The 26,741-nt window shown below is 38.9% G+C and overlaps 1 protein-coding gene and 1 non-coding gene across 2 annotated transcripts in view; both read right to left on the bottom strand.

The window, feature by feature from the left end:
• The window catches only part of CMYA5 (cardiomyopathy associated 5), a 707,985-nt gene that overhangs the window by 533,012 nt on the left and 148,232 nt on the right, over positions 1–26,741 (bottom strand). The window lies entirely within an intron of this gene.
• LOC126002263 (U6 spliceosomal RNA) lies at positions 20,822–20,929 on the bottom strand. The gene has a single exon (XR_007493020.1). It is a non-coding gene; the product is annotated as a U6 spliceosomal RNA (small nuclear RNA).

Genomic DNA, 26,741 nt, shown 5'->3' with positions numbered 1-26,741 from the left:
CTCCTGGTTCCTCGGAATATACCTGGTTGTATAATCATTCTTTAACAGAACTGGATGCATTTAATTGATCAGACTTTCTGATTCTTTCTCTGAAGTTACACCTGAAGAAAATCTTCACTAATTTTTTTCCTCATCTTCCCTCTCCTCTGGCTCTGGTCATTATCAATGTTTTCCAGTTGTTTGGCTGTAGATATACAGAGTGGTGCTGATCCACAGACATAAAATTGTTAACTGTTGATCCATTGACCAAGAATGGCAGGGACTGGTCCTCTGTCATAAAATGGTTGGAAGCCTTTGTTCTAAAATATCTTGTCCATTTCGTCTCTCTCGCGTTAGATTTCTGGGGGTGGAATGAGGTGGCAGAAGCTACATCTTGGGTCTATATCAGAGCTGGATCCACACAAGGTTCCTTAAATGTTCCTAAAGTAAAAGAAATTGAATAACCAACTTCCCCCTGTTTACTAGACCTTTCTCAGTTTTAGCAGGAAAAGTTCCACATACTGAGAAAAAACCTCAGATTGTACAGATTGAAACTACAGCTCACCTTCCAGAAAGGAGACAAGGCAAGAGAAATGGAGCAATAAAAAAAACTAAATTGTGTCCAGGTGGGCCTGAGGCATAATCTGCTATGTTTTCACTTGCTGCCCACTGAGGTAGAGGTGGATGAGTGATAGGTGAACTACTGAGGACTGTTGGTAGCATCCTGAGCTCATCCCTATAGAAGCAAAAGGATAATGGGTCAAACAACATATAATTTATCCAGTTATAATTAATTCCCAAAATAGAATGTTTGTCTTCATTCAGGGAACATCTGTTGAACACCTACTCTTTGTTAGGTTCTGTGCTAGAAATTAAGAGCACCAGAGGAAAGAAAAAGAACAGGTCCTGCCCACCTAGGGACTCAAGAAAGTGGAATAAACTGAGGAAATGTCCTGATTGTTTCCATTTCCTTCTGGTAACAAAGCTCACCACACATGATGGATGCATGAAGACACTGAGACATGCACATTATCCTCCCTGGGAGCAGAAAGGGCAAAGTGTCATAACCTCTATAGTAGGTTTTCCCCACATAGTGCTTTTATGTGTAAAGGCCAGAGTACAAGTGGACTGTGTGTTGGTTAGGAATTAAGCATTATGTAGGGATTCTCAGAGGGCTATTGAAAAGCTCACCCAGCGCTAGCTAAAATTGAACTTGAAGTCATGGGCATGAGGCTGCCAGCACCTGTTGGAGGCCAGGCCCTGGGGGATAAAGGTTTGAGGTTTCCACTGAACTCTAAGCAGAGGGAGCTAATCCTCTGCCTGCCACTCCTTCCATGGTATTCCTTTGTGACTAACCTTATAACCCAAGACAGCTATCTCCTAGGCCACTATGAGTTTAACCAAGGTTAATATTGTGGTCACAATACAATTCCTCCCCTCTTTCTTCTTTACTCCTGATTTCGTTTGCTTTATTGACCATATTCCGTGGTGCTCAGGGACTATTTGTGGCTCTGTGCTCAGGAACGACACCCAGCTCTGTGCTTGAGATCACTGCATATGGTTATATGTGTATATGTTGCTATGAATTTGAACTGAGTTCAGCATCATGCAAGGCAAAAGCCTTACCATGTGTAGTGTCTCTTTGGCCTGCTTTCCTCCTGATTTTTCCATTCTCAACTGGAGGGTGTAGCCCATAAAGGACGAAGTTTAAGTGATCTCTTAGCCTACATATTATATTGAGTAAATGTTGAATAGAAGTGCTTCTCTCAGTTGGCCTCAAAGTTATCCTTATATCAACATCCATATGATACTGTGTCTGTCTGACTCTTAATAACTGCTGACCAATTTTCTTCTCTAAACTTCCATTCTACCACTAGAATTGTGTTTCTCAACTGGGAGTCACTGGGTTCTTTTTGGATCCAGGATATTACAAGGAGACATAGGTAAAAAATGTATTGATGGAAGACCATGACATCAAACTATGGACCAACTAGTAGCACAGGGGATCATTGGAAGCAAACAAGAAAGGGGCCACAATCAAAAAAATAAAATAAAATTATGGTTGAGAAATATTGTCTTCAAGTACATTTAGGGAATTAATTGGTTTATGGAAGAAAAATATCTGAATTGTTCCAGAGTTCAGAACTGTTGTAGGAGAAACTTTATTTTATAAATAAGAGAAAAACAGACATGAAATGAATTTCAGAATTATAATTAAGTCACTAAATCTATAAACAGTTTTTTTCTCTGCTCTTCTTTCTGTTTAGAATTTTTCCTGGTTTTTCCCTCATCGTTCCCTGCCTTGTTTCAGGTCAGGAACTGGGTGTATGACTATATAAAAGAAATTGAGTTCTGCCTTCAGAGAGTTCAGAATTGGAATTTATTCCAATCACACGACAATGTTATAAAATTCAACCTTTTAACAAGCAGAATTCTAGGTAAAGTCATCTCTCAAACACTTGTTTATTGTATTCCATGCTTTAAAAGTATTTTAATGTGCTCTGCAGGGAAAAGGCAGTTTCTCCTCATTGTCAGAAAGGTGTATGTTGGGGGGGGGGTGTTTTTTTTGGAGGGGGGGTTGCTTTGTGTCACATTCTACAGTGAATAGATAATTTGTTTCTGTGCTCAGGAATGACCTTTGACATTGCTTGGGAGACTGTATCTTGTACCAGGAATAGACATGTAAGGTAAATGCTTTAACCCCTGTACTGTCTCTCTGGTCCAGAAAGTAAATGATTTTTTTTTTTATTTAATGTGTTTTAAAGGTACTTTAGGGTACTTGGTGCTATTACCATTATTTTCTATGGGAATAAAAATGTTGAACATTCCCAAGCAATTCCCACACTGCCTTTGTGTACCCAAAGAACCTACCAAATCATACCCAATAGGAACTTTCCATTTTTGGGTGAGGTTGAGGGGTGATATTTGCAAGTGGGACCCCCTGTGGAGAGACAAAAAACAAGTGACAATCAGGAAGACCTCATATAGGAGGTGATATTTAAATTGAGGTTTGAGGAATTGAGCTTCACTTTGCAGTAAAATAAAAATTTCCAAATCCACAATTTAAGTTAAAAAGCACAAAGAACCGAACTCCAGAACAGGCAGAGGAAGATAGGACAGATGTTTCACTCAAGCTAGGGCCCTTTAGTCCCTGATCTCTCTCCACCTTGAGGTGGGTGTTGACTTTCAGACACTGCCCTTTGAAATGCTGTAGAACCCATGTTCCCCTTCTGCAATGAGTCGAGTGTGCTAATATTTTGTGGCAAGCATTTCTTTCTAAATGAAAGATTAAGACAGAATGCTGCTGGCCCTGTTCACAGTTAACTAGAAACTCCCCCTAACCCAAAAACCTCATTCTCCAGCTGGCTGGCTCATTGAGGTTTTGCTGCATCTGTCTTTTTGTTTTGTTTGCTTGCTTCTGTTTGTGCTGTGGCCTCTCCTTTCACTCTGAGTTTCTGGGCTCCCCGTCTCTGTCTCTGCAGCAACATTTTCTTCTCTTCCTCTCTCCTCTCCGCCCTCTCAGTTGTCAGCGCTTGAGTCAGCAGAGCTGTGTGGGATTGAGTAGGGAGTGAATCGGGAGCTGGGACTCTGACAGAGATTATTCATCATCGCTGCATTCGCTGCTGGACAGAGAACACCTAGTTCTTCCTCCTCCTGACCACTCTCATGGAAGCTGTTTTTGTGGGTGAGGCTGTCACCCCAGACTCCAGAAGGAGGGAAATACTAATGCCTGGAAGAGAAGGTGGGGTCAGAGAGATTTATGTTTCTGAGGGAGGAGATTGGAACTTTGACAAAATGCAGCTGGCTGAGGGAGTGAGCTGGAAGATTCAGCCCTGGGGTGAGGAAGAGGAGGAGGAGGGGGCCTTTAAATAGCAGGTGGCTGCACTGTTTCTATAAATGAAAATGGTACATTTTCACTGAACACTGATTACGAAAATGGTCTTTTATTAGACAGCTGCAACAGCCCATAGGCCAGCCCTAGGAAGCTCTCACTGGGAAACTTTCCCTGCAGTTCATACACATGGTTGACTGCACCTCGCCCTGCAGAGTGCCACAGTTTGTTTTCTCTTCCTGCCCAAGAACTCCGCAAGGTTCAGGAATGAGAGACCCACGTGGTAGAAAGACAGCATCAGGCCAGGGCTCTACTTCAAACACTTTCATTTAATCATTCTGACCATTTGTGTATTTATCTGTACTTATCATCCATCCTCCTTCTGAGGAGGTTTGAGACACATATGTGTGATGAAGGTGGGAGAAGTGGAAGGAGAGGAGGGTGCTGGGATAAGGCAGGCCTTGTGAAGGCAGGGCAAGTCCTCTCATTCAGGCAGAAGAGGATATAGTCCTCTCTTCTTTCAGTTACTGAAAAAAATTCCCTCGAGGAGGGCAGCACAGTGAGCAGGAGACTGAGCAGGTCACCTCTGAGTTAATCATCTGTCTTCCAATCTTACAGCTTTCTGGGAGCTGAAGCCAGAGTTCTGAGGAAGATTAGAATAGAATCCTTTCCTCAAGCTCCTTCCCACCATGCCTCTTTGGACCTTATTTCTTTCTTGTGGTTTCATTCTCTATAGGTTGGTCCCAAGTTTCCTGCCATTGACATTCATTCATTGACATGATTTTTCACATGTGTCCACTTTGGAATATTCATAGGGGGTCACATAGCTTAGAGTTGAAAAACATCAGATGAACATAGTTCACTCCATTTCTATTTCCCTGGAAAACATTCCTCATAGATCAAGTGCCCAGGGGATCCATTCTTTTTCAACAAAGTAGATAAAAAAATAACAGTTCACATTTGCTGAACCCCAATATCCACCATAATGAATAGGTATAGTGTGGAATCTTTCAGATCCACTAAATCACTTAAGTCTTTCAACTTTGTATAGTAGGTTCTATTTTCAGATCAAGCTACCAAGAAGAGAGTCAAGAGTTTGCTCGCTGAAATATGGCTTATAAGCGGCAGAGTCAGGATTCAAACACATTTGGTTAGAAGCTGAATGCTCTTAGCTAACATTCTGCTAGTTGTACTGCTTTGTACTGTTTTGCACTGCTTTGGGTAGGAAGTCAGGGCATGTAGCTGCTCTAGCACATAGGCCTTTATGAGTTGAAGGGATTTGAAAAACAAGAAAAACACTCAGACTCTCTTTTTTCTTAAAAGTAGGAGATGAAATACCCATATGAAAGATGTCCCTACTCTATTGGAGGGAAAGCAACTCTCTTATGAAGAAAGAATGTGGGATGAAGAGAAATCTATTCAACCCAACTTTTTAAAAAACAATTATTACTTTCCTTTCACCTCTATCACAATTTAGTCTCTTTTCTACAACCTCTTGTGAAAGTGGATCAGTTTCTCCATGGGGGTGAGGAGGGCTCATTCTTTATAAAGGCTCTCATGTCAGACAGAGCTTGTATTAAGGTCAGAGATGCTCAACAGTGGAGCATTTGCCTTGTGTGTGTGTGTGTGAAGCTCTGGCCTCAGACATTATCTAAACGAGAACTTTAATTTAATGTATTTATATATTTATCCCCTGTTGATCTGTCTTATGTGAATTTAATTCTAGGACCCAGTCAAAAGAACCCTAACAGGAAAAGCTAAAAGTAGACTCCTGTACCCATTTCCATCTCTGTTCACCCTGGGTTCCACCTTCTTCTTAGCCACTTATCTATCTTCCTGTCTACTAATTTGTGGCCCTGCCCCTTCTTGTTGCAAATGGCAGCTGTCCTTGGTCAGATTTGAACTGTGGAGATTATGTGGCTAAGATAGACTGAGAACACTGCTACTTTGAATACTGCCAATAGCAGCTGTTTGAGATCCATTTGCTAGGTTACTAAGAGAAAAACTTAAAGGCTAGACACCTTTTTTCAAGGAGGAGCCTACATCAGAGTTTCTTAACCTTTATTGGACCCCTCTTAAACCTTGTTTTCTCCCTATGTACCTGCACTTCTGTTTTACTGGTTGATCTCCAGTGTTGCTCTGTGGCCTCCCATTTCACCTATCATCCCCTTGGGCTATCCTGGGGTCCTACAAAGATGGGGGCATTCATAGGGCCTGGTTCATAAATGCTGGCCTAAATGAAGGCTTCCTTCAAACAAAGTCTGTGTGAAGCCATTTTATGCAAGTTAAGAAATGGATTTCTCAATAAGGAAAGATAACTTTGATGCATCTCTGGAAAAGAGCACTGGCACTTGGATACTCATGCAGATAAATTAACTTGGGGTCTTTGTTAAATTGCAAAGAGAATGCAGCTTCTAAAATCTTTTATTCGCCACAAAGAGAGAGTAGGCAGACAGACATATTCCAACTCCAGGACTGGGACCTAAAGGCAGGCACAGTCCCTTCCCAGATGGGTGTTGGAAGGCAAGAGCTGGATGCTTCCCAAGCCCTTTCCTGATTGCTGGCTTTGGCTTGGGGTGGAGGGTGGATCCCCTGCTCTGAGAAATGTGTTTGCCCTTTGATTTCACAACATCTTCCAGTGATTGATGAACCAGTCCCAGGAAAGAAGAAATAAGTCACTAGCGCCTGAAATACTGCTGCCTCTGGAAGAAAATATTTCACTTCTTCAGGAAGTCTGAAGCTACTTGGACATTAATTAGAGCAGGACTGAAGGGATCAGATTCAGCAGCGTTAGTAGACTCCAAGCAGGCCAATAAAGGAGTTATGGCCCTGTGTTAAAAGATGAGAATTGGATTCATGTCAACCGAGACCTTTGTTTTCTTCTCTGGTTACGTATCCTCAGAACTTAGTCCAGCTCTCCCCAGAGGCCATAACTCTTTCTCAGCTGATGATGCCCATCAGTGTTAGGAAATTGAGCCTAGGCCCTTCTAATGCAGGTAGAATGTTAGACCTCTGCAAGAATGCTGCTAGTTCTGAGCAAAGCTGGTTCAGAGTGAGTCTCTTAGGGATGCCACCCATTTTGTTAGACTGATTAAACTCTGTGTTCCCACATTGTGGCCTTGTAATCATAAGGTTACTTCTCTGGGTTTGTGGTTCTGCACGAGTGGTCAGGATGAAATGAAATATGGTTTCTATCATTTATTAGCAGTAGGATTCACTTTTCACATCAGTATGAAAAATTGACCAATTATGCACAAGCAAAACATGAATGCCACTGGAATTTGGTTTAGCACTATACACCATAGTAGCAAGGAAGCATTGAAAGAGTCAGACCTGATCCTTGTGCTGATGTCCTGGTCTTAGATCCTGGCCTCTCTCAACCCTTTGCCCTTGTCTCTCCTTTCTGCCTCAGCTGACTTTCCAGCCCTCTCATGTGCCTGCTCAGTTCTCAGGGCTCTGCCTGACCTCCTCCTGGCTTGCCTTGTTCTGTTATTGTCAGCATCCTGGTGGGACAATTTCACGGGTGGAATCAGAGTGTGTTAGAGTAAGAAATCTAAAGAGATGCTATTTTCTGCCTAATCTGTTTTCTCCCCATGGGTCAATTTGGCTGCACTTTTATTTTGAAATTAAAAAAAAAACTAGAAACAAATGAGCAAACACCTTTTTTTTTAAGAACCATCTGCAGAAAATCTCACAAAGCAGCTTCAAGGTCAAAGCTATCTGCTCTGCCATATATATACACAACAGCCAGGAGGCAGGCGGGTGGGAAATCACAAGAAGCTGGGGGTAAAGGCAAGTATTTCTATTTTCATTAAGTGGAAAGTAAGAGTTCTCTTTGCAATCCCAATCTTTATGCTAAGAAAATTTGTGTATTTAACAGAAACCATAGTGATCATGTTGAGTTGGTAGGGTTGGGTCAGAAAAAATCCACAGCAGCCTGGAAACCCATGTTTGGCTCTTTGCTTCTCTTTGATCCCAGAAGTTAATTTTTCAAAAATGCCATCTGTTCTTTCTGTAACATACATGTTGAAGAAAAAGAATTTCAATTCTTGAAAATGTGTATTTTCTCTCTTTCCTTCCCCCAGCCTGATTCCCTCTGCCTCAGCAAAGCTAAGGGAGGAAGTCAGAAGTGACTATCTGTTAATACTGTGTGACTAAGATCTACCAGGAAAGGAGTCCTATGAGGCCCTTCTGTTTATGAATAATATGAGTACATGGTAGTATGGGCAAGAGACACTGGGATTTGTTTTATTTAGGTTGCTCACAGATCTTTCTGGAATGATATAAATATTCTATAACTCACATGTGACTACCAAACACTTAAAATTAGAACTCAGTTGACTAGCATAACTCAAAATTTCCACCTCAAAACTTTAACTCAATTTTATGTCCTTTTAATTAACCTAAATTTAAATATTTGGATGCATGAAATAATTCAGACAATTAAGTGTGTGTGTGTGTGTGTGTGTGTGTGTGTGTGTGTGTGTGTGTAGAGTAAATAGAGAGAAGAAGAGAAGATTTTAGAAGATACTAAATGCACTAAATACATCAGCAGCTTTGACTCTCATATCTTGGTCCTCTTGGTCTTTGGTCATCCAACAAATAACAAACATTGTCTGAATATCTCATGAACCAGCTTCCTCCAACATATGGCCACCTGCTTTGCTTTTTAAATAATCATAGCTTCTAGCTTCTGTTGTTATGTGGTTTAGCCTGGTTGAACTATACTTTTCCTTTGTACCATAAAAAGTAATGAGATTGATCTAGGATGCTAACTTTTATTTAAGACACTAAGCACTTTCTGAAGGGTTATGAGGCCATATTTTAGCCTAGGTAGAAAGAGCCACAAGTCATGAGATATATGTGCTATTGCTTTAAGTCCTGTGGAAACAGTGGAACTGGCTCATAGTTAATCCTGTAATTTTGTGCCACAAACTAGAGAACTAGTCCTCTGTGTTCAACTCATAGTCTGTATAGCACTGTTGGAACCCTTTTTAGTTTAGTTTTAGAGAATATTTGTTTACTTAATCTTTCCTCCCTAATATTTACCTAACTCTCCAATTCACCCTCATCTACCCAATTGCAGTATCTGAGACACTGAAAAGGGAAAGTCCCTGATAGCATAATTTATATAAAGTCAACTCAATGTCTGAAAAGATTCGATTAATTAACCTGATTGAATTAGGGAAAGGAAACCAATCTGCTTCCAAACTTGCCATTCTGGGCTATATGGAAACAGAGTGATAATTTGGTTATTCTCAAATTCAAGAAGTATAGAGTGCCATACTATTTTGAAGTGCTATTCATCATTGGTATTGAATGATGCTTAAAACTGGAAGGAAATGGCAGGAAATAGTTTACAGATGAAGTACTGGAGGTCTGGCATAGACCTTGCTGATAATCATAGGGTTAGTTTTATATTTGTATTGAGGCTAAGGTGTGATCCCTTATCTAGACGCATGCTGGATTGGGTGGTCAAGGGCCTGCTGCAGACTTACACAAAGCTCATTTTTGTGGAAAAGTCTGAGGAGAGGGCTCACATCTCTCTGGAGAGAAATCCAGCACCTGCTTCCCTCTTAGCTATGCAGCCAATTTCATTATTCTGTGTTTTAGTTTTACGGAGAAAGAGGCTGCAGAAAAGAACTACAAAAAGGGTCTGAGATGAACAGTGGTGGAGTTCAGACAGTGGGTGCTCTTTATAATTGTGTATGAATCACATCAAAACTCTGGCATACTTGATAAACCACCTGGGGACAGAGCGTTGCTCAGTAGTTGTAGGCTGTGTTTCTTAGCACCATCAACTGCATGTGGGAGGTAAGAAACATGAGGTCCGCTATCAGCACTTTACCTTGCAATAATTCCCATTACTTGTTCATTTTTTCCATAAGTCTATGATTGGTGGGACCAGAAGGAGAAGAATCCTCTCCTCAATTTCCATGGTCCCAGTTGTGGAGATGGCACAGAAGTCCAAAGGAATTCACAAGTAAGAGAGAAAAGCTGGTGTAGAATCTAAGGACTGAGTTGATGAGTGGTACTCAGGCCAATGATTAAAATGGTAATATGGAGATGTATTTGTTGGCTATTAGTGGGTTATTTTTGTTTGTGGAAATTCTCTCTTACCAACAAGTTGATGAGACATGGAGGAACCAAGTTACACCATCATAAACAGGAACATGGATGTCTAAAATTCATCTCTAACTGAGATCCTACCTTATTCCCGAGGACCCTAATGGCTGCAGTAGGGTCCTCTTTCAGCACCTTCTAGGGCAGCAGAAAGTGAGTTAAGGGAGCAAAAACAATACAGAGCACTTTTGAAATATGTCTACTTGCTTACAAAAAATAGTATTTTCAAAAAAGAGAAGAAAAAAAAAAACAACAGAAAGATTATGCCTAGTGCCTTGGTAGTGGACTTGGAAGAGATTCTTTAAGAACAGACAGGCCCAAGACCATTTCTGGCTAATGACAAGTAGGTCATGATAATGAGAACTAACCTGGCCTGGGCTCTGTGCCCAACCAGGTCACAATGAGGTCGGGAAAAGTGTACTTGTCACTTTCCAAGGAGCCGTGCAGGGTTCCAAATGCAGGGTTCTCAACAATTACTTGCTAGCTGATTATCTAATTTTACATTCTCATGCATTTACATTTTTCAAGGAAATTTGGCAAAGGAAACTAAGAAACTATTTTTGGTTTCTCTTTAGGTTATACTTCATTCTGCACAATTTTGAGCCAATACAGTAAGAATATATAATTACATAGGGGTTGTTTTAGCAGCTCTCCAGAAGATGAACCTCCTGCCACAGGTATTTCTATTCTGAAGCCTGAGACTTGAGAGTCAGAGAACAGATCACAGTTCCATGTGTTTTACCTTTGGTTCCTTTTGGATTCTCTTTTCACCATTTTCTACATCTTCTCCTTTTGTGTAATAAAAATTGTCACATAGAGGACCTGAAACTTTTACTCCTAATGACTGCAGTACTTATGGAAATTTCCTTTCTGTTCTTTCATCCTACAAACCAGGCCCAGAGATGCTGGAGCAAAGTCAAGGACAAAGAGAGAAAGAGATGCTCTTGATGCTCTGTCCCCTGATCCCCTGAGAGTTCATGGAATGGATGGGAGAGTGGGGAAAGAACTGTGAGAAACAAAGCAGGTCCCCAGTGTTGAAACAAAATGTCTGGCAGAGAGACATTAAGGCCAAATATATTATGAGTAGAAACCCTAAAATAGGAAGACACCCTATAAGACCAGTCCCAGGTGACCTCTGAGAGAACTCTTGCTCATTGGACACTCACTAGGATACCTTAAATATCAGAAATTCCCACCACGGTTGTCCTCATCATTTATAGCTTCCACGACAACTCATAAAAGTGTCCAAATATGATCGGGACACCAGGACCCAGCTATTTGAGAGGTTAGTGGAAGGAACAGGAAAGGCAAGAAATCTGAAAACATGCATGTTGAATTAAATAAATAATGATGGGGCTGGATGGCGGTGAATGGTGATGGATTTCTCTTTGCCATCCCAGGCCACGTGGCTCCGCAACCCCATCCAGCCGGTGGGTCCCAGGCCCAGGTGAAAGCCGGAATCAAGACTCAGTCACAGGCAGGCATCAGGAACCATCAGCTTTATTCATGCCCTAGTCACCACATGTGTGTGGCCTCCTCATAACCTTTCAAGCACTAGTTATTCTTAGCCCTGCATCTTATAATTCAGCCATCTTCCTTTGGCCTCCATCCTGGTCAAAGACCAAAAGAGGCAAAGAACCTAAAGCCAGCGAGCCCAGCAGGGCGGAGCGACTAATCCCCTGGTTTCAGGGTTATCTACCTATTCCAAGACCCCTCCCAGGAATGGGCGGGGTCTTGCAGGTAAGGTTACACCTAATATTCAGTTCCCAAGACCCCTCCCAGAAATGGGTGGGTTTCAGGTAGCTACACCTAGATCCAGGGTCTCAGATAGGTACACTACAATGCAAATGGGGAAAACAAATAAGCTTTCACGTTTCCTTCAGACCTTTATTCTATGTACTTGCAGGAATGTTTTTGCTATTTTCTTCTCACCCTAAATAAAATCTTGGCTTTACTCCAACTGCCCCTTTACCTTTGAAAATAAGTGCTTACTTTATATTTTTTTGCACTCTCCATAAAATATGTTTTGTAGAGGCATAAGTATTGGGGCTAGAGGATAGGGACACTGGTGGGGGATACTATCTAGCTCAGGTGTGTCAGCCTCTGTCATGTTTTATCACTCCAAAGAATGGTGCCCCAGAAAGTGGCAGTCAATTAGGGTGAAGTAGAGTCCAGGAAAAGGGTAAATGGAAGGTACTTTATTTTTTCCTCCCTCCCTTTGTTATTCAATAATCTTAAGTTGGAAAACTTCATTTGTTCTTTATCCTCCATACTATTCCCTTTTATTTGAATGTTTATGAAATTTCTGTTATAGTTAGATTCACTTTCTGCTGTGTTTTTAACTTCTAACTTCTCAGTTTTGGACCTTTATTCTAATCATATGCAGCTTCAGTTTTTATATTTTCTACTTCTTACTGGAATTCAGTCATTTATCTCATCTTAAATCTCATTAAAAAAGTAGTAATGTTCTTTTATGTGATTGATAACTTGTGGGCCAACTTCCAAGATATTGTGTTTCTTAGATTTTTGTTTCTTGAACCTGAGGTCTTTCATTGATCTGGTTTTAAACCTAAGTTGTTTTAGTTGTGATGTGCTCTTCCTTGATTTATGTGGAAATTTCAAACGAAGTTGCTTATTTTTAAGCTTATTCTGAAATGGCCTTTCATGTTTCAAAATTTTAGCTTTGAGCCTCTCTAATCTTTTAGTCTTCTTTCATTATGAAAGTAAAATCTTTATGATCATTTTTGTGTCTATAGTTTCTCCATGATTATTTTTTCAGCTGTTAAGCAGAATGCCTATCCCCCATTGGAATGCCCATGCCTAGGAGTTTTAATATTATATTCCCTAAATCTATTTTCCCTCCCAGCTGCTGCAGCAAAGCTCTCTCTAGTCACCCTGCTAAGTGTTGTTGGACAAAGACCCTCCCCAACAAGTTGAAATAACTGTGGGTTGGTTTTTGTTTCTACCCAAGATGGGACTCCTCAATGCAGCTATAATGATCCAGCTATAAATGATCCTATGGTACCTCTTCTGTGCTTGAGGATCTCAGGGCCTGGCAAGGATCTGTGTATCTGACTCTTCACACCTCTGCTCTGCTACTAAGAATGCCCTGCTCGGAGCAGTGCTTAGAGCCCTCCCTACCTGATTAACCAGATCTCACCAGGACATTTGATTGCCCTGACTCTCCTCTGATTTGTTTGTTTTGGAGCCACACCTGGGTGTGTTCAGGACATTCCTTGCTCTGCACCAGAAATCATTCTTGGTGAGGCACCATATGGAGTGCTCAAACCCTGGTTGGCTATGTGCAAGGCAGGTATCTACTCACTGTACTATGTCTTTCACTCCTCCCTGATATCTTTCAAAAGAATCTCCAAATCTGTTCATCTTCCCCCTATAAGAGGTCAGCCCATGACTCACCACCCCAAACTCCTGCTCTGTTTGGGGAAAGGGAGTCTATCTTACTCATTTGCCCCACACTGAAACTCTTGCTTTGCTTCCCTCGGCTGGTCTGACAGAGACTGGGTTCTCACCCATGTGTGGTGCTGGCTGGGGGTGATCTTGGATGGCAATATTTGCACAATTAGTCAAATGCTCACAAGATCATGCTTCTTATGCTGAAGTACTTTCACTTGAGTTTGTTTGGAGAAGAGAGGGGTTCGACTCCAGGCCATAGCACTAGTAGCACATTTTGTTAGTAGCTTGCTCAATGGGCTTATGTCATTTAGTTGTGGTGCTCACACACACAGCTGGTTGTGGTCTGGCCTGGGTTGCTTGTGGCACTGGTAACACAGACACAATATGCCAAGATTGTACTTGGCACATGTGAGTGGCATCAGGAATCAAGTTCTTGGTCTCATGCTTGCAAGGCAGGCACTTTAGTTCCTGAGTCATCTTCCACTCACTCCATATATCTTTGTTGATCAAGAGACTGGTTGATGAGCTGTTCACTCTCACTCTCATCAGATCCACTATCCCTGATAATGAATTTGTGAACCATCACCAGAAAATTATGCTCTAGCACAGGTTACCAAACTCAGAAATTCTGTGATCCTTATTTCTAGAACTGTTTAAGCAAAAGCTCTGAGGCCATGGGACTTATGCTTTCTCTATTTGATAGAGTCCTGGGTAGAACTGTGCCTGACAATTGGACCAATTCTTTTCTTTGGGAATGGAGAACACCAAGCAGTGCTTATAAATTATTCCTGGAGTTATATTCTGGAATGAATCCTGGTGGTGTTCAGGGTTTTTCAAATCGGAGTTGGCTACATAGAAGACAAGTGGTTAAGGCTAGTATCTTAATCCCTGAATTATCTCCTCTATACCCACTTTAATTTTCAGAATGATGCATACAGTTGGGTTTGGAGGTTTTGGGTAGGGCTTCCAACCAGATGAAGTCAGGCACCTCAAACCGAGACTGAAGAGGTCACCAGGTAGGGTGGTTATAGAAGAAACACTGGAAATGAATTGTCTCAGACCATTCTGTTGGAACTCTATGTATACACCAGAACACATCCCTTGGATCCTTCAGCTCAGGGAGAGGATGAATGGGAAAGGAGTTTATGTGGCTTGGTGGGTTCAGTTCCACTCTGATATTCATGTTGGAAGCCCATTTGTCTGAAGGTATAACTCCTATTCTTTAGTATTCTACTCATCAGTGAATGGGTCATATTGGGTTCACCGATACTACTTTCTCACTTTCACAGTTCAAAACCCTGGCATGGGAGATGAGTGGTATTTATTTGATCCTCTCCCATTCTCCAACCAATATTTTGAACTTGATAGTAAGAAAAAAATGTTACACAAAGCAGAAAGCTTGTGGAATATAGGCAACCCGGCTGGGATTGGGGTCCTTGCAATTATGGTCTCTTGGAAAGGGAGAAGAACCTCAACGTTTTGATCGGCTTCTCTAACCCCAGATAAACAGGACTCTGTCCTCTGTGTGTACTTTGTAATCTCAGGAGAACCTGCTTTACCTCTCCTTGCAGCCTCTCTTGGTTGCTAAGCATATCCCTTGGGTAACTATGTGGGCATGAAACCTTTGCAGAACTGCCAGGAATCTGCTTCACCCAATTGTCAAAGGGAAAAATGAAATCATTCCTCTCACCTGTCACTACTTTGCACAAAGCTTCCATTATTCAATGGTGATGGCCCAGAATGTTTTTCTCACCTACTTGCAGGCATATAAATGAGTTTTACATATTTTATCCCAAAGAAAGTGGGAGGGGAGAAAAGGGTGTTAGGATTCTCAAACTGATACTTTGTGAGTCAATGACTGGGGAAAAGCAGATAGAACAAGTTGATGTCGTCCCTCTATCCTTGGAAAAGAGGTGCTTCAGGGAGGTGAAAACCCACCTGTTGTCAGAGAGGCTATCTTGAGCTCAGAGGTGCCATCCTCAGTGATGCAGAGTTAAAGCCTTTGGAATATCAAGCCAAGGAATTTCTGCCTTTCAAAGAAAGTCTTAAGGTGATTTTTATGAGCATTCTGTGCATTAAAGTTTGAAAAACACTGGATTTCTACAGAACATGTATGTACACAGATAAATGCTATCACATATCATAGATGTAATGATCAATATATGTACAGGATATGTACTATCGAGGATATGTACTATCGGAGGGAAGAATACATGTGGCTGGGAGTACAAGGCAAGTGTTGTTCCACGCCTTGGATGGAAGTTCTCTAGGTAGAGAAAAAAGGAGAGGATGTTTGTGGCAGAAGAGAACAGCTAGTAAAGATTTTAGGTATCGGAGCCCAGCAGGGTAAACTAAGAGGATTAGCACTTGAGTGGCTGGAATTAGGAGGAACAAAATGAAGGGAAGATTACAGGTTAAATTTAGAGTGTAACCTGCATTTAAGTGAGCTGCTGAAGAACTTTTATAAAATTTATGTGCTCAGACTTGTATTTTAGAAAAGTCACTCTGATGTCTCCTCCAGAAGATGACATGCAAGTAGGTATATACAGGAGCAGGAGGACTTATTGGAGGTTGCTCTGATGATCTGAGACTCATTCAGCCTGAGGAGAAACATGGGGAAATGAAGTCCTTTATTTTTTCCTGAGACCTGACCCTGTAAGACCAAACTTAATTTACTACCACAACTCTGACATATCAAAGACAGTTATTTCAATAAAATATTCAGAAGTTAGGGCCAGAACAGTAGATAGCAGGTGGGGCATTTGATTTGTCCACAACTGACCTGGTTCAATCCCCAGTATTTCATTTATACCCAAGCACCATCAGGAGTAATTCCTGAGTACTTGGCATCACTGTTATAGACCTAACCCCCTGAGCATTGCCAGGTGTGGCCCAACCCCTCTCCCCAAAAGTTTTGAGTCTTAAGCAAATCTGTTCATCTGACATTTCTCAAGAATGGGATTGGTGATGACAATTGATAGCAAAAAAACAGGAGATGAAGGATGTATCTTCTAGGAATATACTTTTCTTAGTTTCATTCCAATGTAACTATTCTACTATGGCAAACCAATGGTAAAATGGTTTATGTTGATAGCTTATTCTTTTTATATATATATATAATTTCTTACTTTCTTTTTTGTAATTTCTTTATTTGATGCTTTATTCTTAGTTGCTGATCTATCAGTTTCTGATTGGTTTTCCGTGGCCTCTGTAAGATCTTTCCAAACTCTTATTGCAAAGAATTTTCCCCTGAACTAGTTAACTTGCCATCTTTCCCCTCTAAATTTGAGAGAGGTCATTTCTTTTATTTCTGTAAGGTCACACTTCTGAATTCATATCCTAATGTTGGCAGCTTTTCACCCAGTTCATAGATCCTTGTAAATATAAGGTGGGGCCTCTCACCCTCTGCCCTGAAGTTCTTGCTCAGCTAGCATTTTCCCCTGCTCTTTCTCCATCTGTCTTTTCAAAAATTTGTCACCTTCATCAACCCTAATTTTAAAAGTGCAGAGTGGGGGAGGCAATCAAGACAGAGTAGCCCTTTTTTCTGAGAGGGAAAACTTCCACTCTCTCATTTGACTTTTCCCTAAATTACTGTTGCTTTGACATTTTATCCTTTCATTTTAAGAAGTCCCTCCTGAACTCACTTATTTGGAATTTGAATTATTTTGCATTGAATGACTTTTCAGCTTTTGAGTTAACATTTAACAACTTTTCCTGTCAACCTTCCTCCCCTTTCCTCCAAAATGCTGCAAAAGCTAAAAGGAGTTTCCCTCACTTAAAGTCATATTATATCACTTAGAGTGTAATTTTGCTGAAACTTGAACAAAAGTTTGGCTGATTTTATCAGGCAATACAGAAGAGACAAAAGCCTAAAATTGGTAAATGAGTTTATAATTGACACAGTTGGGGACTAAAATCAATGATATGGAAATTAAGAAAATAATACAAGAGATCAATAAAACCAAGATCTGGAATTTTTGGAAAATAAACATGATAGACAAAGCCTAAATAAAAAATAAAGATAGACAAAGCCTAAATAAACCTCAAATCAGATATGAGCATTGAAGGGAAGTAATTAGAACAGACCCTCCAAAATACACAAAATATCATAAGTGATTATAAAAAAAAATTATCTATACTGTCAACCTGGAGAACCTAGAAGAAATGGATGAATTCTTGGAATCATTTAACCTCTCAAAATAAAATGAGGAAGAAGTAGAAAACCTGACTAGACCAATTACCAGCTAGGAAACAGAAACAGGGGCCAGAGAGATAGCATGGAGGTAAGGCGTTTGCCTTTCATGCAGAAGGTCATCGCTTTAAATCCCGGAGTCCCATATGGTCCCCCGTGCCTGCCAGGAGCAATTTCTGAGCATGGAGCCAGGAATAAGCCCTGGGCACTGCCAGGTGTGACCCAAAAACCACAAAAAAAAAAAAATCTCCCCAAAACAACTGTTAAATTTAAATGTTGGGAAAGTGATGCCTATGATTTTCAAGAGTGCTTTATCTACTTGAAAAATGTCACATTTATTCTTATAGAAATTGGATTATCTGTAGAATGCTTTGGGAAATATTGCCGTTTTAATTATGGTAATCCTCCCAATCAATGAACAGGTTATGTATCTATTTCCTGTGTACAGTACTTTTATGAAAATGTTTTGTAGTTTTCTGTGCATAGGTTTTTCACTTAGTTAAGTTGATTCCAAGGTACTTGTTTTTCTGAGGCACAGTTGTGAATGCTATACTTTAATCTCTACATCTTTTATTTTTGCATTTTACCTCATAGCACATGTAAGCATTTCCCCAAATCCTTAAATATTCTTTAAATTATGGTTTTTAATGTCTAAAGTATATCCTTCTATATATGCAACATACATTATTTAGCTATTTCCTATTATAAACTGATTCCAATTCTTTTTTTTCTTTTTTTTTTTTTTTTTTTGGCTTTTGGGCCACACCTGTTTGACACTCAGGGGTTACTCCTGGCTATGTGCTCAGAAATCGCCCCTGGTTTGGGGGAACCATATGGGACGCCGGAGAATCGAACCACGGTCCTTCCTTGGCTAGCGCTTGCAAGGCAGACACCTTACCTCTAGCGCCACCTTCCCGGCCCCTGATTCCAATTCTTGTCTACTATTAAAAATACTGATAAACAATGTGTTCACGTTCCTCTATTTTCACTTAGAATAAATTTGAAAATATGAATTAACTTTAAATATCTTTGTGAATACTATTTTTAATACCTATTTACTTTCCTTATTTGTATATAGAAGAGTCAAGGATCTTTGTGCATTAATTTTATACTTAGCCATTTTACTACACATATCTATTATTTAAAGATTTTTGGCAGAGTCATTTTGGTAGAAGAAGTTTTTTGGAAGAGTCATTACGATTTTCAAAAGTATCATGTCATCTGCAAACAGAAAAAGCTTGATTTCCTTTCCTATTTTTTCTGCTTAATTGGTATGGCAAGTACTTCCAGTACTATATTGAATAGAGGTGGTGAAAACTGGCAATCGAGTCTTGTGCCTAGATGAAAGAAATTTCTCATTGAGTACATGGGCTGTGGTAAATAGCTTTGACTATATTGATGAAAGTTCTTTTAATTCCCATTTTTTGGTATATTTTGTAATGAACGAGTTTTAAACCTTTTCAAATGCTTTCATTGAATCTACTGATATGATTGTGTGATATATAAATATATTTATCAATTTATATTATATTGATTTACTTGAATATATTAATCCACCCTTGCATCTCAGGATGTATCCTACTTGGTCCCTGTGTATAACATTTTTGATCAGATATTGTATTCTATTTGCTAGTATTTTGTTGAGGATTTTTGCATCTTTGTTAATCAAGCCTATCATCCTTTAGTTATCTTTTTTTGTGGTGTCTGTGTCTGCTTTTGTTATCAGAATAATGTTACCTTCATAGAATCTATTTGTAAGTATTGCTGTTTCTTCAATTTCTTAGAAGAGATTGAAAAGTATTGGTGGCACTATATCCTCTAAACATCTAATCCCATCAAAAAATGGGGAGAAGAAATAGACAGACATTTTGACAAAGAAGAAATACAAATGGCCAAAAGACACATGAAAAAATGCTCCACATCACTAATCACCAGGGAGATACAAATCAAAACAACTATGAGGTACCACCTCACACCACAGAGATGGCACACATCACAAAGAATGAGAATAAACAGTGTTGGCGAGGATGTGGAGAGAAAGGAACTCTTATCCACTGCTGGTGGGAATGCTGTCTAGTTCAACCTTTATGGAAAGCGATATGGAGATTCCTCAAAAAACTGGAAATTGATCTCCCATATGACCCAGCTATACCACTCCTAAGAATATACCCTAGGAACACAAAAATACAATACAAAAATTCCTTACACCTATATTCATTGCAGCATCATTTACCATAGCAAAACTCTGGAAACAACCAAGATGCCCTTCAACAGACGAATGGCTAAAAAAACTGTGGTATATATATATATACAATGGAATATTTTTTTTTCACAATGGAATATTATGCAGCTGTCAGGAGAGATGAAGTCATGAAATTTTCCTATATATGGATGTACATGGAATCTATTATGCTGAGTGAAATAAGTCAGAGAGAGAGAAAAAAATGCAGAATGGTCTCACTCATCTATGGGTTTTAAGAAAAATGAAAGACATTCTTGCAATAATAACTTTCAGACACAAAAGAGAAAAGAGCTGGAAGTTACAGCTCACCTCATGAAGCTCACCATAAACAGGGATGAGTTTAGTTAGAGAAATAACTACATTTTGAACTATCCTAACAATGAGAATGTATGAGGGAAATAGAAAGCCTGTCTAGAGTACAGGCGGGGGTTGGGTGGGGAGGAGGGAGATTTGGGACATTGGTGATGGGAATGTTGCACTGGTGATGGGTGGTGTTCTTTACATGACTGAAACCCAAACACAATCATGTATGAAATCAAGGGGTTTAAATAAAATATATATAAAAAATAAAGGTTAGAAAGAAGAATGAAAAAAAAAATCTCCCCCAGAACAAAAGTCCTTGTCCAGACCATTTAACTAGTGAATTCTATAAAATCTTCAGAGAAAGACTTATTATCTATATTATGTAAAACATTAAACATCATTAACATAAAACATTATTATGTAAAACATTAAAGAAACAGAAATACTTCCTAACATCTTCTATAGACCCAACATTATGCTAATAGCCAAAATATATACAGATTACTAAAATAGAAAACTTAGACCAATTTTACTGATGAATATCAAGGCAAAAATCCTCAACAAATATTGGCAAACTAAGGTCAAATTCACGTCAAAGAGATCATATACCACAATCAAGTGTGATTCATTTCGGTTTGCAAAGCTAGTTCAACATATACAAGTCAATGTAATATACCACATCAACTAAAGGAAAGATAACAGTCATCTGACCAATAGATATATAAAACATTTCTTTTATTTTTTAATATGGAACTATGAATTTGCATGTCATACTTGCTCAGGGGCCATGCTAATCTTCTCTGTATAGTTCCAATTGTATTATATGTGCTGCCAAAGCAAGCACTATATAGAGCATTTCTGATGAAACCCATATGAATTCATGATTTTAAAAAGACCCTTAGTAAAAGAGAAATAGAAGAAAGATATTAACAGTCATCTACAATAAAAGATGCAAATAACAGTCATCTACAATAAACTCACAACCAGCAACAAGCTCAAAAGTTTAATAAGCCCTCCCTCTGAGATCAGGCACTAAGAAAGATGTCTTCTTTGTCTTCTATTATTTAATATAGTACTTGCAGTACTGAAGTTTTAATAACTGAAGTAATTAGGAAAGAAAAAGAAATCAAAACAACCCAGGAAAAGAAGTAAAATACTCTTTATTTTTATACCCACAAATGAGTATGATCATTCTGTATCGATCCTTCTCCCTCTGACTCATTTTATTCAACATCATACTCTCCATATCCATTCATGTGTAAGCGAATTTCATAACTTCATGTTCCAATAAAAAGAAGTTTAATACCCACTATTTGCATATTAAATGATAAATATACATAGAAGAACCTAGGACCCCATTAAAATCTTTTAGAAATAATACATAAAGATTACGTAGTAGCAGGCTACAAAGTCAATACACAAATGCAAATGCCCTACCCACTTTGCTGTCATTCTGGCCCCAATCTGTTGCATTAATATATGCAAATAATTAGCTAGAAGAGGAAGATGAAAGACTACTCCATTAAAACTATGTTCAAGTAGGTGTGATAGCACAGTGGTAGGATCAAAGACAGACTTGCAATTGGATCCCCAGCATCCATATGGTCCTCTGAGCCTGTCAGGAGGTATTTCTCAGTGCAGAGCCAGGATTAACCCTGAGCACTTCTGGATGTAGCTCAAAACCAAAAAAAAAAAAAAAAATTCAAACACATCAAGTAAATAATCAACATAACAAATCAGTTGCCATATCTGCATTGGGCAACTCCATAGACTCACTATTTTCTCACAAAAGACATATAACAATACATGAAAAATTATGGGTAAAACTGGTTGCACAGCTAAAAATGGCAGTCTCTGGAGGAGAGGGTGGGTCAAATTCCCACCCTGTAGAAGCCATGCCAGCTGCACCCATTGCCCATAACTGTCACTTCACCTCTTAAACACTGATCACTGATACCAAACCAATCAAAACTCCAGATATGCCCATAGTCGGGTTGGTATCACTTAACTGCTTTGGAGTGAGTGTGAGGACCCTCCTCCTGCTTTCTCTCACTGCTAGAAGCCTGGCAGCAGAAATCATACCCCACAAAAACCTCTATATTAGCCATAAAGCTTAGAATTCCTGGACCATATCTGCAGTCTCTAGACAACACTAGATTGTTTTTTTCATTACTATCATTCCAGTAGAAACACTGTGTTCCTATATAATGTAGTGTTGATTTGTTCAGATACAAAACAAATAACATAAAACCAACTAAAAACAAATCACTTAGTAAACATTCTAACAATGACCTCATTGTGAGATACATTAATTTTCACAAATTTTCTTATGCAGTTCTTTTAAAAATAATTCCATTTCCATTTATCTGCAAAGATGCAATATTATTTCATGCTTGTTAAGGAGGTAGCTTGGGAATGGGTGTGAATTCCAGAATAATAGTGGAGGGAATTTTACATTGGTGGCAGAATTGATCTTGGAAGATGAGTGGCAGAAAAAAAATATATTATGAGCAACTATGCAATGCAATATATAGTCTTAAATAAAATAATATTAAAAAGAGGCATAGACTTTTACTTTATTAACTATAGGTTCTTTATGAAAGAAATAGAAAGTAGTACAGTGGATAGAAACTTGCCATGCAAGTAGCTGACCTAGGTTGGATCCCCAGAACCACATATCTTCCCCATTCCTCGGCCCACAGTGATTCCTGAGGGCAAAGCCAGAGTATGCTCTGATCAATACTGGGTGTGGTTCAAAGAACAAAAAACAAAAAATAACAAATGATCAGAATAGAGTTTCCACAAGACCTTGAAATTCCATTTTTTTGGTATCTACCCCCAAGATAGAAAAGCATTTATTCAAAAAGTTATTTGCACACCAATGTTTACTGTAGCACTTAAATATAATATAATTTATAATATATAAATAATCATAATATTAATATTTTGGTATTAACAATTTATTAATAATTTATTGTAATAATGGTATAATAAATATTATATTGATATAGATAATTATAATATAATACTATTTATATTATATAAATAGTTATAATATATAAATAATTTATAATATATAAATGTATAATAACCCATATGTGGAAATAACCGGGGTGTCCAATAGAAGATAGGTGTATAATGAAATTGTGGTATATACCCACAATGAAATACAGCCATAAGTAAATATAAAATCATGCAATTCACTATAATCTAAACTGGAGTGTTAAGTGAAGTAAGTCAGGTGAACAAGAATATTGGTTTGCTCTCTTTAATTTGTGATATATATATATATATATAACATGAATGAAAATTTTCAAATTTGACTCTAAATTCTAGAAATGGGAATGTGAAGAAAGGAGAAATGGAAAGGTGAGGCAAAGGAGGGCAGTCTGGAGATAATGTAAAGGCAAGGATCAGGGATCTTGAACATGCCTAGAGAGAAGAGGTGAGGGATCTGCATATGCCTATTCGTTTGTGGTTTGGGTGTTGGGAGCCATATCTGGCTGCACTCAGGGGATACTATTGGTTCTGAGCTCATAAATTACTCTTAGCAGGTTCAGGAGATCTCCTGGGATTCCAGATATTGAACAAGAATTAGCTGCAAAGCAAAGCAAAATGCTCTACCCCTCAGGATTTGTATATGCCTAAACTACTAGAGCCAACACTATTGTAAGCATGACCTGCAATTATATTTTATATACAATCTATATTATATAGTGTAATATATAATATAATACAAACAATTATAATTTAACTTTAAAATGAATCTGTGAAGGAGACAGACCTGGTGGTGGGAAGTATCCTTGAGACATGATGACACTGGTGGTGAAACTAGAGTTGGCACATTGTATGCCTGAAACTCTGTTGCCAATAACTTGGTAAATCATGGTAAAAATGATTAAATCATTGGTAAAAATGGTATGCACCTTAAAAGTTCCTATTATATGGTCTGTGAGCAAATAAAATTATTACTGTATTTTATACTGTATTTTATATAGTTTAAAGTAAACTAAGAACATTCTTTACATTTATTGTAAAAATAAAAGTACTTCAGAGATGTACTCTATATTGTTAAGGGAATTCAGGGATCCTTCCATTCCAACCCCATACACCCAGTTATCCTCTGGTGCTTTGAAGAAAAAGACTTTCTCTATGACAGTTCCAACTGCCAAAGACAGAATATTGAGTGATATTGGCAAAGGTCTGTACACCAGAGGCATTCATGGTGGCTCTCTGGATCTGGGGGCCCATTGGTATCTCTTGCATAAAGTACATAGGCAAAGACTTTTCATTTTCTGGATAGAATAGCCAAGTATATTACATATTTAACACCCAAGGATTAAATACCTAAGGATAATATAATATTTGGGTATTATAATAAACAAGTATATTAGAAATTTAAAAAACTACACTACACTTATTATATTGGATTGCTGCCAATCTCATAGAAACATATCTGCTGTAAAATTTTCAAAGGTTATTTCCCTAAGTCTTGTTTTAAGCATGAAGATCTATGGTATCAATGCAATCTTATTCCTTATTTGTGGAGTAAGTATTTTCTAGTTGGACTCAAAACTCAGCTATCACCAAAGTAGTGAGGGAACAGGAATCTTGGAATAAGTATCAGTACTGTAAAGGTCATCAACAGGACAAAGTCTATCACTAAGGCTTTTTAGTATTTATGATATTTATCATCAATAAAATGAGTGAGATTAAAGTGGAGAAAACCAGTTACTTAGCCACTCTTAATGTCTTTATAAAACATGAGAATGAACTTCATCTAAATTTAGATATAATTTATCCTCCAAAACAAAAAATGTATAAAAATACTCTTAAAAAATAAGCTAGAGCTAATTTCACTGATATTTCCAAAATGCTGACTTCAAGATCCCCCAAAACACAACAGGAACACAGAAAACCCAATATAAAAAATAAGAAGAGAACAATCCACTTCAATCAATGAGTAAAAGTCTTAACACAGAAAGAAGACTCAACCAGCACTAAGCAGTTCTGTAAATTCTCAGAGAATGACTTCTGTGAGGGATACTATACTGAGAAATATTTTAATAGGAATAGTGATTTCTTAGTAATAGGTGGGATTGCAAATTTAGTCACAGGCTGCAATTACAAGGTAAGGAAGACTAGGCCCAAAGAGACAGCTGATTTCTGAAACCAGGCTAACCTTAATTGATTCCTGGAACCAGGCTGTAATGGAGGGAGGTAGAAACTGACCATATTATATTCCAGCATGGGAAAACCTTGGTCCCTGCAGATGGCACATGGCTCTTGAAACATCTTGCATTCCATCCTAGAGACACCTTGTAAGGACAGAGGGAGATGGAAACTGACCATATTACATTCCAACATGGGGACACGTTGGTCCCCGCAGATGGCAGATGGCCCTTGAAGATTAGGTAGGAATAACTAACAGTAATAATTACTAACAGTAATAATAACAGTAACCAAAAAACAGTAATAATAATAAACAGTAACAGTAATAATAACAGTAACTAAAAAAGGAGAATAACACATAGATGGCACAATAGGTATAGAATAAGGGTAAAATCTAGTTTAATGCTATTCTTGCTTCTGTCACTGGCTTGCTTGAAGTGTGATATAATAAACAAGGCTTCCTCCCCTCATTGCTCCGGTCACTACACTGTCAAGGGAGCAGGTTCTCCACCCTGTAGATTAGGAGACTACCTGAAGGGTCCAACCTGTATCTCTGCATGCCTTCAATCTAGGAGTTGAGGTAAATGATGTCATGAAGGAGCTGAACAGACAGAAAATCACACCTTTTCTGTAAAAAAATCATTGGATGATTCAATGAAATGCTATGAAATGCTTTGACCTGTATGCTCATTATCATATAAATTCCCTTAAATGCTTGGTATTTTGGATGCTCGGGGTCTCACTGCAGACCGAATTCCTGGCATGTGATGTCACCCCAGAGCTCTGGAAAGGAAATAAACCCGTGTTGCTGATTTACTTCTCTGAAGTTTCATGGTCTCTAATAAGGCGGTGAGCTCTCCTGGACCCTGGGCATCCCTGAACTCCAAGCTTTCCCCTTGGACTGTCCCAGACCTTGCACCTCCCCAGGCCCTAGGCTCTCTTGGTCTCTTTTAACATAATGAGCTCAAAGAAACAATGGCATGGATAGTCAGCAAAGAACAAAAAGTATAAAAACCAAAATAAGAAAAACTGTAGTCAGAAATAATAGAAATGAAGGGGATGGTGTAGACAATTGTATTTGAATCTCAGATCACTCCCTGCATTTCCTTTCCTCTTCACACCCTTTTTGAGTTGTAAAAACCCATCCATGCTTAATTTGGGACCAACCTAGGTTTAATTAACATAATTATCCTTACCTAAGTTACCCAACCCCCCAAGTGAATTACTTTTGTTCTGTTAACTCAACTCCGGCTAATAAAAGTTGGCAGGGAAGTAGCTCAGCAGCTATTGGCTGGCTCTTATAGTTCCAAGAGGCTTCTCAACTCCCTTAGCCTTATGCACCTTCTCCCATGACTCCATCTGTTTATTTTGTTACATCCCTGCTGCTGACCCATCCATTCTAGAGTCGGAAGGAACAAAAAGACAAACTGCTATAAAACTAAAAAGCCTACTCCCCCACCCAACATTCCAGCAGATGGTAAGTG

The sequence above is a fragment of the Suncus etruscus genome, chromosome 2, assembly GCF_024139225.1.
Source record: "Suncus etruscus isolate mSunEtr1 chromosome 2, mSunEtr1.pri.cur, whole genome shotgun sequence".
Lineage (NCBI taxonomy): Eukaryota > Metazoa > Chordata > Mammalia > Eulipotyphla > Soricidae > Suncus > Suncus etruscus.
The sequence above is the reverse complement of the archived record's forward strand: the minus strand, read 5'-3'. Positions and strand labels throughout refer to the sequence as shown.